Source organism: Podarcis melisellensis (assembly GCF_964234715.1).
Source record: "Podarcis melisellensis genome assembly, chromosome: 2".
Classification (NCBI taxonomy): Eukaryota; Metazoa; Chordata; class Lepidosauria; order Squamata; family Lacertidae; genus Podarcis; species Podarcis melisellensis.
In genome coordinates this window covers 76,922,531-76,935,058 of record NC_138529.1, presented here as the reverse complement: position 1 = coordinate 76,935,058, position 12,528 = coordinate 76,922,531, and the positions used below count along the sequence as shown (strand labels likewise).

General features: G+C 41.4%; 1 long non-coding RNA gene across 7 annotated transcripts in view; it reads right to left on the bottom strand.

Moving 5' to 3' along the window:
- Positions 1–10,565: 10,565 nt before the first annotated feature.
- The window catches only part of LOC309362656, a 31,646-nt gene continuing 29,683 nt past the window's right edge, over positions 10,566–12,528 (bottom strand). For 6 of the 7 annotated variants that reach the window (XR_014165044.1, XR_014165045.1, XR_014165046.1 and 3 more), the window contains one exon: positions 11,173–11,320. This is a non-coding gene — a long non-coding RNA (uncharacterized lncRNA). Of the gene's footprint in view, positions 10,737–11,172; positions 11,321–12,528 lie in introns of those variants that run through there. The other variant, XR_014165047.1, reaches the window with a different exon arrangement.

Below are 12,528 nucleotides of genomic sequence, written 5' to 3'. Positions count from 1 at the left end.
TCCAATGGCTGACCTTTAAACAACTTCGTACAGTGCAAGTAAATAAATAAAAGAGGGAGATGTAATGGAACAAATATGGTCAATAAAGTGTCTCCAGTGCCCCTACTAATGAAGAGGACTCTCTAAGCACTTTGCTAGAATAAGCAGCAATAATTAAGTTCTCATATGTTCACAGTGTGGGCTGGGGCTGCCTAATAAAACAGAGCTGTCAGCTGTTGAATAGCAACGCAGCACATGGTAGGATGGCGGGGCAAACCCCCCTACCAAAATGGCAACTTGACACTCAGATATTTGTCCTGCCTGCTTCAACTGCTTCATACAGCAAATATTTTTGAGGAACTTTAACAGTAAAGGTGACCAGAACCAAAGCAAACTGTGGGGAACTGTAGGGAAATAGGGAAACTACATTTCCCATGATCCTTTGGGGGGAAGCCCCGACTGTTACTGTAGTAGAATGGTGCTTTAAATGTATGGTTCAGATATGACCACTGTTTTGACTTGCCAAAATAATCTAGTTTATCACTGTTGTGGGCCTCATGACTCACCACTCTTGTCCTCTGTCTCAGTCTCTTTCTGTGTGTGTCTCTCATTTCAGTTTGTATTTCTCATTTCATCTTATCCCCCCAATACTGTGTCCCTACATCTCTGTTTATGTCCATCTACTAGCTTTTGTGACTGAGAGAACAAAGTTAAGTGTAGAATATACATTGAACAAAGGTACTTCAGAGACAAACCGTAGTATGAAATTGCTGAATTTACACTTATGAAGAAGTTCAGTTCCATCACTACCTGTGACCTGAATGAAAATAATGGTTTTTGTCTATTACATGTGTTTATTAGCTCATCATGAGCGATGCTACCCTGTAATCATTTTTACACACATTTAAGAACAACATTCCAGACATCTGATAAAGAAAAGCTTACGTCACAATATATTTAAAGCTCCTGCTAAACAGTTGTTTTGCTGCAACAAATTAACATGGTTACCTCCCCCCCCCCAAAAAAAATATAGCTATAGAGGACACTTATCTCCACCACTTATAAATGTTGGTAACTATGGTATATAAATAGTTGAAAGAAATAAAATAAATGAATATATCTATGAAGAACTGCCAGTAAGTTCTGGAGCTTACTCACAAGTAAGTGTACACAGGATTGGAACTTTAAAGGACCATGAAAATTATCTGTATCTATATCCATATTCTCTAAACCACTGTATATACATATTTACTCTTAAATTCTATTGATCTGTCCTGCAATTTGAAAAAAAATACCATTTTTCTTTGTATGCTGGCAAACTTGAACAGTGTTTAAGTGGAGACCATCTCTAGGCTGAAATTTTTTTACGTCACAGATGTAACTAGACTAGAGAGAAAAATGCATGTCTGAGTTCTCAAGAGTCAATTTGAGCTGCTTGTGTCAATGCAGCTTAAAATATGCTGTGCTGCCCCACTGTCAAGTCTGTTCTGCAGAACACACAGTGCAATGTTTGTGCTCCTCTATGTTGACCATCACATGTGTTTGCTAAACTCACAATGTGCAGAGGAGGTGCCATTTTGCTATTTAGTTTACCTGCCAAGTTGTTATATTATTAATTCCCTTTCTGACCCCACACTGTTACTTCAGAACATCAGTCAGATAATAAAAGCTTTTTCAGAACTCATTGCCGGTTGACGTCTCCATGTACGAGTTTTAAAAACAAGCAATTTATTAGAAATATAAGAACAGAATGTATCTGAAGTCAGTCTAGTCTGCAAAGAGACACAATTCAGGAGACCAGTTTGGTCAGTCACTGGAAATTTTTACTTATTTATCCAACTTCTCACCTTGCAGTACGAATCTGGGGGAAGAACTTACCAGGAGCTAGAAGCCTGGCCAAGGATAGGAAGGGATTGATTCATCTAACCCAGCTTCTGCAATGTCACAGGCATGTGAGAATTAACTTTTGAGACCTGCCTTTTGGGTGGGGCTTCTAATAGAATATACTTAAGCTGGTCCTGGGCCATCTTATGATATGAAGGCTAGCAATAAAATCCGCTTGGGCTAGGTACAATAACACATAGGACCAACCAGTTGCAAGGGATCCAACACTTCCTCTTCATCTTGCTATGATTAGAATAGTTCAGTTGGCTCATGGCCAGTTTAAACATGACTGCCACCATGCTGACTCTGACATATGGCCCTCCCCCATGGTAACAGCAGGTGTGGTATTTAAGATTCATTGACAAGGGTTAGCAGAAATGAGCAGGTGCTGCATATAGTTGGGGAGATTTGAATAGGTAAGATCTTTTAATCCTAATAAAGGTCACCTTGTGGGCTGGCATCATTGGGAAGAGCTTTACTGACCTCTATATGGGAGACGCATAATGGTGCGCTAAGGAGGTCGTTCCGTCAGCACCGCTCTGCTTGCCAGATGGAACAATTTCCCTTCTCCTCCCCTCATGCATGGTTCTGGGTGAGCTATTGACCCTCCCAAGATTTGGGAAGGGCATGCCGGTGTGTGTGTAGGGGGAGCAGAGGAGGAAGTCTCATTACACTGGCTTCTGCTAGTGAAACAACTTAGCTGAATCTGACCTATAATGCTTAAATCAGACTATTAAAGAAAGTGCTGATATTCTCTAGTGCGGTAATAATCTTGATTTATCCCATATGCCCTTTAAGTGTGGCGTTGGTAACAGATGCCTGAACAAGATGATGGTTAGGGGAGGATAGAATTTCCCTCCGTATAGACTGATGTGCACCAGACAATGTGTATCTCTCTCCCCTTCTTTCAGATCTGCATAGCTGTGATGGCACATAGATCGTGTCATGTCAGTGATCTGCTTCCCATCACCTCTATGACAAGCTGCTTATTACTATGTACTAACTGAGCACATAGGTTAACGTTGGTAGAAATGTCTCTGTAAGTAGCTTTGGATGCTCAAATCTACAAGGTAGGAGAATTGCAGGATTGCATTTGGCCTCTGGGCCCAATGACGTCCCGTCCCCCCCAATGATTTAAACATTGGTTTCATTTTATTTCAGGCAGTCCCACTGTGTGCCTCAATGCATTTGCAGAGGACAGAAAATATCTGAAAAGAACATATTATACCTTTTATAAACTCAGCACAGATGTCCGTGCAGCTCTAGCAATGGGCATTGCTGCCATGGCTAGAATTGCAGCAGGCATCCAGCCAGGCCAGATGCAAGACTAATGCTGATTGATTTCAGATTCATCCGAGGGCCGTGGTGTTGACTGAAGGAGACAGAGTGCTCTCCTTCAGTTCCAAGCTCCTATTTTTTCCAATTAGAATGCTAGTTACTATTGGGGGTTCTGTGTCTGACAGACAAGAGAGAGACAATGACATGACAAACGACATTGCAGAGCAGCCTCCAGCAATCTGAAGTCATCAGCACTGACATGGCTACTATCATAAATAACCTCTAAATAAGAAAGCCACTTTCACTGAGTTCCAACCAGCATCATTTCATTTGGACATGAGGAAGGACAAAGGCAGGCACAAGGAAAGCAGAAGCAGGCACCAGCAGCATTCTCAATGACTTAGAAAAGCCACCAGAGGAAAAACCCTACTCTATCATTATAATACAATGCTGGCATGTGCAGCAAAATAGCCACAGCTTAAGATCTCTGAAGGACACTGTCTCCCACCCAGATTTCAAGTTCACATTTCCAGAGCCAATGCATTTTATATTCTCACTGGCATGGGATGTTTCCATACTAATTCTCTGGAATTGCCATCCTTGTCTATTCACTTTAACGGAGCATCCAGACTATGTCCTTATCAGCCCATTGCATTCAAGGTTTGTCTCTCTGTGTCTTTTCAGAACCGATTGCTTGCAATGTTTTTATAAGAAAATGCAGTTGCGACACCAGCCTAGCTTACATAAGTAAAGCACTATTTACATTGAACTTCTATGCACACTTTCCTGAGAATGCGTCTCATTGATCTCAGTGAGGCCTACTCCTGAGGTAAACATGCATAGGACTACATTCATAGATTCTTCAGGACTCCTTTGCCTTTAATTAAATACTTCCTGTTTGCAGGTTCATCTCATTTTGTTTCTTCCTGATGAGTGGGTGGGAGAGCAGTAATGAATAGTCTCTTTATTGCTCTGATGCCAGTTTTTGTTTCTGAGTGTGGAGATTTTAATAGCAGTTTTTCTTCAATATTATTATTTTTACAGCAAAATACTGATATTTATTAAAAATGAAAGGAAATTGTTAACTAAACCAACCACTTTGCAAACTTTAAAAATATGTTGGACCTGAATGGAAAATGACCTATCCCATAGACCGTGCAACTGCAAAACTTCTGTTTTGTGCACTTTGTGCTTTTCTTTCTGGGGGGGGGGGGGACACATACCCCTAAACATTTTGTGAATCTAAGTTTGGCCTCACTGAGGGGCAGTATTTCAATATGAGTAGGAAAATGAGAGTACCCCTAAACAATTTTTTAGAAAAAAAATAACTGGTAATAGTTCTGATAATCACTGAGAATGTAAACGATATATACATATATCTGATTCAAACTCTGAAAGCATCAGTGTTTCTGTACACTATCAGAATAACTGCTTGTAATAATTATTCAGGAAGAATTTTGAAGAGTCTATTGAAATAAAAATGAAAATGTTTTTATATATATATATATATATATATATATATATATATATATATATATATATTCAAATTAGCTTCTTCTAAGAGAAAAGGGTGGGTGTATGACACGGTGTATATGAAAGCAAGTGGAGATGGTTTTTTAAAAATTACTTAATCACAGCTGCGCAGCAGAGGTCTGATGTGGAGGTCACTCTGCTTGGCTTTTCTCACTCTCCCTCTTTTGCATCAGCCACAAATTCATTCCTAATTGCTGCTGAGGAAAACAAACTGTCAGCGTGATGGTAAAGCGCAACACACAGCCCTTGCACTTATTGCTCATCAGGCAGAAAATGTCAGCACTTGCGCAGTGCTGGGGGCAAAGCCTCTGTTTTGTGCCAAGTTCTTTTAATGAAAAACAAAAACAAACTGTTCCAAGTGCTCTTTAATCTTATTGCATCTTTTATGATCCTGTCAGCGTTATTATGCAGTGGGTGGGAAAAGTCAATTACACATCTTTGGCACCCCTTGCTCTTCTCCACTCTCAGATATACTGACTGGCTTGAGGACAGGCTTACATTTTCAATCAAGCCAACTAATCTAAGACTAGCCAAGTGTTGGTGTGTGGAGCATGATGCTTACTTTCTTAATAATGCCGTTTGATTAAAAGGGGATTCTCTCCTTCCCACCCCCACCTCCCAATCATAACCATTCTCTGGATTAACATTTCAATTTGAACAAGCTTTAATTTAATTATCTGATTCCTGGGGAAAAGATCTATCTTGATGTTTGATTATTAAAACGCCTATCATTATGGTGTGTGGGTGGGTGTAGAGTGGGCAAATAAATGGCAAGGATTCTGGAGGATGCAGAGACACATTCCTCCTCCCAGGACCTCCTCTCACAGTTCTCAAGATGGTCATTTCCCCCTTTCCTTGCAGGAGTTAATAGTAGTCATTCGCTTATCTGGAAGAAGGTAAAGGAATACAGACAGGGACACCATCCTGCATTAAGGATGGAGGAGAAAATAGATCCATTTTGCATCTCAAGGTGAACTTTCCCAATTACGGTAGCCTTTCCGAAACAGCACATGAAACGAAACACAACATCATTTGAAATTTGCACTTCTCTGAAATTTGTAATGCAGTTCTCCAGCCAAGTATTGAGTACAAAAATGCACGTGCATGGGTGAAGTGTGTAGACAGGCATATACTGATTAAAATGGCATACAAAAAATGCATTATATTAAGGAACATTGCTTAGCAAAAATGTGGGTATTAGACAAAACTGTTATTAGGGAAAATGCCTCTTGCACTTCTGACACTTGAGGCGGTGCTTTTCAGCCTGTGCCATGGGTGGGCCAGCTCTGATCAGCACTGTAATCCACACCCCATAGCTCCAAAATGCTTGTACGTCACTCAGAACGTGTGTGTACCGTGTCTAATGCAAGGGAAAGACCACAGCTCAGTGGTACAGCATCTGCATTGCATGCAGAAGGTCTTAAGTTCAACCCCTGGCATATTCAACTAGGGCTGGAAATGTCCCCTGCCTGAAGCTCTGGACATCCGCTCCTAGCTGGTGCAGACAAAACAGAGCTAAATTGATTATTGGTGCGACTTGGTATAAGGCAGCTTCCTATGTTCCCATAGCCTGCTCTGTAAGCCAGTGGATAGCCGGCACTGGTGATGTAAACCCCAGCACTAAACCAGGGAGGATCATTATCAGGACCTGTTGTCGGCAAGAAGCAAAATGGAATTGGCAGTTCCTTTTCAACACAATCCGTCAATACTTCTCAGCAGGGCCCTGACTGACAACACTCTCAGCTACTGAAGCACGTGGCGGGAGCATTAAAATTATTGACTTCTTCTCTCAAGATTATCGACTGCTATCCAAGAGCTGTGAAAGCTGAATCTGATTAATTCTAAAAGGGGCACAAGGATGAAGGAAGATTAGTGTCATTAGCCTTTTAAAAAAAAGGCATGCTTGGGGGGTCAGACCAAGAGACCAGTTCTCCAAGGGCAAACTCTGAAACATGGAACAGCTCGAAAGGGGAAAGTTTGCACGGAGTCTCAGACCACGAACAAGCAGAAAAGGCAAAACGGTATCTGACACTGGCTGAGAGGAGCAGTCCAAAATTTGAGTGGAAGCACTATGTCTTCCAGGGAACAATAAGCTCAAAGGAACAGAGAATTCACACTATCCTACCTGTAGGCCTTTTTGCACTGCTACTGCTTTCATCTTCAACGTTTGGGCATGCTGCCTGGTGCTGATGGGAACTGTAGTCCAGTAGCCTCTGGAGGTCCCTAGGTTAACCACTCCTGCTTTAGAGGCAATCCCTCTTCTACCCTCAACAGGATATAAAGGAAGTGGAAAGTCCCACAACAGTGTAATGTGTCCAACTGTTGAAATGCCACTAAGCAGCAACAGTTGTGGTCTTTTGAAAGAAAAGTCTTATGCAAGCACAATGTCTGACCACACACACACACACACACATATATATGGATATATATATATATATGGTTACAGTAGGTCTAATTCCGGGAAAGGTCTACTGTATCTGTACTAACAATGTACACGTATATCTTCCAATGTACACATATATCTAAATGTTTCTTCCTTAACAGATCAATGACATTATAACTGGGTGACAAATAAGATCTATGTGAGCTGGAGTTTGCTCATGAAGAACAACATGAAGCTAAACTCAGCATGATTTTTTTCTCTCCCTCTAATTTTTGTTTGATTGTTTTAATATAAAAAATAAGGAATTTCCTACTCAGAGAAAACTTAAAGATAGGCTAAAGTGTGCAAACCCTCTATAGACTGTTGCATATGAAAATTCTGCACACATCTACTTCACAGAATATAGGAGCACTGAAACACTACAACTGCCCACAGCATCCGTACACGTGACATGCTGACACGCTTACACGTGACATTACACATGACAAACAACTGACACCCTCCTTCCTATGCAAAATTTGCTTCTCATGTTACAAAACTGAAGCAGACCTAAGCCATTTCATTGCACACATTCTCTCCATGTATGTGCCACTATGAACAAAACTACTTCAGCGACCCCTGCTGGGAGAAAGTTGAACACCCTAGGGTTTTTCTTTCTTTCTTAAATCTCACTGAAATTCCTTTAATGCAAAGGTTCAGGTTCAATTTATAAGCTGATCAAATAACAGCATTAGGGAAGGGAATCTGCATTTTAAAATAAAACAGAAACTTAAGATGTCTATTGAGTGACAGCATTTCAAACCCAACATACCAATATGCTTGGCCCCATTGACCTTCATGACGCCATCTATGCACAGAACATCTAAATTAAAACTGCTGATGGAGCCACAGTGAATTTAGTGTTAGTCTTTCGTTTTAAGCTTAACTAGGCTTTTATCCCACCCCCCACCCCCCGTGCAATGGTTTGAAAGCTAAAAGAGTTTACGAAATGCATCCATCTATTTCAAGGGCTAAGCTAAGAAAAAGGGTTAGACACTCCTCCCCTGGCCCCACTTCCCCAAGCAAGCCCCATGATGTGGCTGCTAATTAGGGGAGTTCCAAATAATGCATCTCCTGTGTCTTTATTATCTACGTCCCCAGTATGTTATTCTATAGTAATCCAATTACAGAAGGGTGTGTTTCAACAGAGGTAGATTATCTGAGGCAATAGTCCTAGCTGCTTGGTGTTTAATTAGAATAATAAAATCACCAGGCAACTGAAGTGAAGAAGCAGGTAAAAAGACTGAGAACTGTAAAAGTCCAGGAATGAAAAGGTATTTGTCTTAACAGCATAAATCACTCACAGCAATGAATGAGACCACAGTGCATTATTTCCTTAATGAGAGGTCAGTAGTTTGTTCTCTGTAAGTATACTTTGCACAGGTTGACCTGAACAGACCAGTTATGGACTTCATCTAGGCACTTAGGTTTAATCCAGGTGTCCTGAACCCCGACTCCTGAAGAACAGCAAGAGCTCAAACACACTGCCATTTGTATGCATGAATCTCCCTGCAAGTAAATACAAGCTGTGCTCACACTGCTGATGGAATAATAAATCCCCAAAAGAAAACACTCTCTTGGAAGGAAGCTTTGAGGACACAAGAGGGTGGAAAATTTGCTAATGTCTGCTACATCCTAGCTCTCCCATGGCCTGAGGGCAAAACCCCAGGTGTCCTACAGAAAGGTCACAATCTCCAGGCTTTATTTGCCATTACATACACTTAGTCTATGCACACAGGACACTTTCTTCTTGAATCAGTGGAGACTGGGTACTTATTTTGTCTACATAATCTATGCACAATCTATCTCTATTGCATCTTTGTTCCTGAAAAGCACTTCCTGAGCAACTTGTTTCATTCTTAAAATAGAAGCTCATTGGAGATTCCTTCTGCATGTCCACCTGAAAACAGGTGTAGGCAGTCCTGGGAAGAGAGAGGGATATATTCACACCTGCCCAATAATGTTGTGGGTGAGTGCATACCAAGATCACAACCACCTCTTCCTTCTTCATTCACCTGGAGCATGTGCCAGGGAGGAAAAGGCGTGGATAACCTAGTCAAATGGTTTTCAAATGTATATCAAGTAGCAACACCCACCCTTGTGGACAGCAGAATTTAGAATCAGTCTAGATTGACAGCAGCATGTTGAGGATAAGAATGAATGCTTCCAGGTTGAGAAAAAAGAAAAAGACATTTTTTCTGTTGCATGCAGGTTAGTGTGTACACAACTGGAAACATCCAGCATCTTAAAGTCCTCCCCAAGCCTGGTAGATGAGCCAGATGTGATTTTAAAAAGTTGGCACTGTGGATGGATAAATGAAAAGGGTTGTGTGGTGCTTAGCAAGAGGTTTGTTTCTATATATAGCAGACTTTAGCTTTGAGGAGGCCCGGAGTGTTGCTTCACCTTATACATAGGACCAAGAGACATGGATGGAAGCTGCTGAAGTGACCTGTAACACCTGTACCATATCTGTTCTGCTCACCAAGTTCTGATGATGCAAACAGAAGCTGCTAAGAACCAGTCGCAGGTTTTTAAAATATGGAACGCTTTACAAATTTGCGTGTCATCCTTGCACAGGGGCTATGCTCATCTTCTCTGCATTGTTCCAATTTTGGTATGTGCTGCCGAAGTGAGCGCAGTAGCAGGTTTTTTAAGCTACATTGAATGGATCTTCCCTGCTCAACCACTCCATTTAACAGTCTCTTCAGAAACAGTTTGTTGCTTTGTAGTTGACAATGAGGCAGCCTACTCATTTTAATGGGTTGTTGTTGTTTTTTGCCTCATTTTCTCCCATGATTATTATTCTAAAGAGATTTGATGCCTTTTTTTATTCTTCTGCTTGTAGCTCTGTTTCAGGATGCTCTTAAATGTTAGGAAACAAATGTGTGCCATAAATCATATTTTAAGGGAAGATTACCAACTAATCTTAGGTGCTGGGTAATAAGAGTTGGAGTCCCTTCAGGCCAGTTTTAGAAAGTAAATAATAATGAAACAAAATCTCAGACAGGTTGTGGAGTATGGCAGAATTTTAAAAGTCAAGAGCTTGTCTTGCTTCCTCATTTTTCTTACAAAACAACAGTTTATCATCATGCAAGAGGCAGGGTGCTCAGGGTGAAGACATGCAAAATTAGGGTTGGCAGACCCCCCAGGCCTGACCTGAAGTCTCCAAGTTTGCCTGGCTGGCCCCAGGTGGCAGAGGGAGGGTTTGAATTTCCAGGTGGGTGAGAGCCCCTATTTTAAAAAGTTAACAAGCTGATTGTGTGAGGAGCTTGCAAATTTCAGCCTGGTGGGAGCTGACTGCAAATTATTGCATAGAACTCTAGTCTAGGCAGAGGTTGGGGGGGCGGCATTATTATTTTTAATGCTAAACAAGCACACAAATAAATCACTGCTGTGGTACACCCACAGTTGTGATTCCCAAGATTATGATTATGTATCCCCACCTGTTGCCATTGGCTGCAGCCTACCTGTGACATCACGAACGTACATGGCAGCTGAGTGGACATAAAGGTGGGTCTTTTCCTCTTCTTCAACAGAACACAGTGTGCAACAGCTGTGACATTCAGCGTTGCCTTGTTTTCTTCCACTTGTAGGAGGAGAATTGGCAGATGGAAGGATGTGATCATCTGGTTGTGAGATGCTATGGAGTGATAATAAGGCAAGGTCACTTGCTGAGCAGGACTGCAGCTTGAAGACAGCCAATACCCACAGCTGGAAAATGGCTGATGTCTAGTGATGGACTTAACGGAAGCTGGCAGGTGTTGGTGGGAGGAAAGTGATAAAGATCATATTCAGAAGACAGTGGCTGGAGCTGGCTGGTGTTCATGGGTATAAGCTGCTTGGATTTCACCTTTGGAGGCTAGTCAACAGAAGCTCGTGGATATTTGTGAGTTGAAGCCAGGGCATGAATATGAACTGGTGGAGAGTGAAAAATGTATGAACATTTTTTGCTGGTGTTTTTCATGGATGTAGGCTGGTGTATGCCTGTGTGTATGAATGGGCCCTATAAAAATGGGAGGTTTCAGTTGCGGTCAGGAGAAATGATGTGTGTATGTGTATGAATGGTGGATATGGAAGATGGCAGGCTGAAGTCAGCAGAAGAAGTTGCCAGGTAGAAGTCACTCGAGGTGTCTGGATGCTTTCAGGTGGTAGCCATCCCTTTCACTTGTCTCTCTGGTTCCCCCACTTTCAGGGATATCTGAAGCCAGTGAAGCTTTCTTGAGACTATAGATGAGAGCAATGAAGAGATGTCATAGGGTGGTCTGAAGCTGGCAAGGCTTTCTCAAGAGCTCCCTGCTCCACCCCCTGTGAAAGCAAAGAAGGGAACTGCAGAGCTTAAATGCCAGCCAGCGTATATACCTAAAGAAATGTGTGTTTGTGTGTGTGTGTGTGTGTGTGTGTGTGTGTGTGTAATACACACACACACACACCCCTACCTGTGGTGCCCACTCTTTTTCTTCAAAGACAGATAACAGAAGGTCAAACACCTGAGCTTATGGTGTGCCCCAGCCACCCTCTGTATCCGTACACATGTAAGCTGAGTGTAAATATTTTTAATGATAAACCCATAAACCAGGCAACTAGCAGCCTTTAAGCCAAATCTGGTCTCATGGGCAACTAAATGGCCCACTTCTCTTTCCTGACCTTTAAGTACAGGGAAAAGAGTCTTTAAGCCAAACAAAGCTTCTTTGCAGCTGGCTTCAACTGAGTGAAGAAATATTCTCCTTTACAGATGACAATATTCTGTTTGAGGGACTTTCAAAGCACAGTCCTCTATTGGGAGGGCTGTCTGACCCAAGTTTGGCCATGAACAGTTTGCTGGTCAGTTTTCTCCACTATGCTAAAATGTAAATTATAGTAATTATTTGCACCTTTGCCTTTCTCCACATTAGTTAGCATATTCAAATTTGTATGCAAATCTCTTGCTTTTTTTGTAATTAGTTTTCTCATTTTGGACAATACATAAGGGACAACTCTATGGGAGACTGCCACATGGGCTACATATTTCTTGTAGGGTGTATCTTCCACCTGGCTCAGAAATCTAGTTAATCTAGTTTAAGAATACAGTTGTGTTAACAAAGGGGATGGAGAAAAGACTTGAGTCCTTGTCTTTCTAGTTGGCCAAGTACCTTCTTCTAGTTTGGATGATACCATGACCTCCAGCAGCAAGAAATGTAACAATCTCATCCCATTCCAACAAAAAACAAGGCATTCTATGAAGCTGCCTGAAAGTAACTTATGTTGGTCAACCTAGTCTAGTTAGTAATGTACTTTAAGAAGTATAAAGAAAATTTGATGCTGATGAAAAAGTACATAGGGCCAAGGATGAGAAACAAAGAATTTCATCTTACTAAAACCTTTTGTTGTCTTTTAGGGAGCAAACAAAATATATTCCACAAGTACTGGGAATTATTTTTTTCTTGCTTGCTGAA